We start from the raw sequence: 451 nt of genomic DNA, 5'->3' as shown, positions 1-451 counted from the left end.
GATTGTACATTGCTTTGGCCGCTCCCTCTCAACTACGGAGACGAGTTTAACGCGGTTTCCATGCCTCCCTCTCAACCACACCATTGTACGCTTGCCGTGCCACAACGCCGCCGCTAGACTCGTGAATCGTGAGCACCCAGCTATAACTTACCGCACTCATGCAAAATAATAAAACACGGTAAATATATTACTTACACGTGCGTTTTGTTTTGCAAGCGGCGCAAAAAAAATTAAAAAGGGAATGCAACACGAGGACTTCCCAGGAGGACACCCATCCTAGTACTACTCTCGCCCAAGCACGCTTAACTTCGGAGTTCTGATGGGATCCAGTGCTTTAGTGCTGGTATGATCGCATCCGACATGTTACCCCCGTCTTCGTCCCTTATCCTTGGCCCTCCTAGCTCCACTACAAAGACGATTGTACATTGCTTTGGCCGCTCCCTCTCAACTA

General features: G+C 49.4%; 1 non-coding gene across 1 annotated transcript; it reads right to left on the bottom strand.

Moving 5' to 3' along the window:
• Positions 1 to 238: 238 nt before the first annotated feature.
• On the bottom strand, positions 239 to 357 carry LOC123152444 (5S ribosomal RNA). Its single transcript, XR_006476200.1, has one exon. It is a non-coding gene; the product is annotated as a 5S ribosomal RNA (ribosomal RNA).
• Between the last annotated feature and the right edge of the window lie 94 nt (positions 358 to 451).

The sequence above is a fragment of the Triticum aestivum genome, chromosome 1B (genome assembly GCF_018294505.1).
Source record: "Triticum aestivum cultivar Chinese Spring chromosome 1B, IWGSC CS RefSeq v2.1, whole genome shotgun sequence".
NCBI lineage: Eukaryota > Viridiplantae > Streptophyta > Magnoliopsida > Poales > Poaceae > Triticum > Triticum aestivum.
This window is presented reverse-complemented; position numbering and strand designations above follow the sequence as displayed.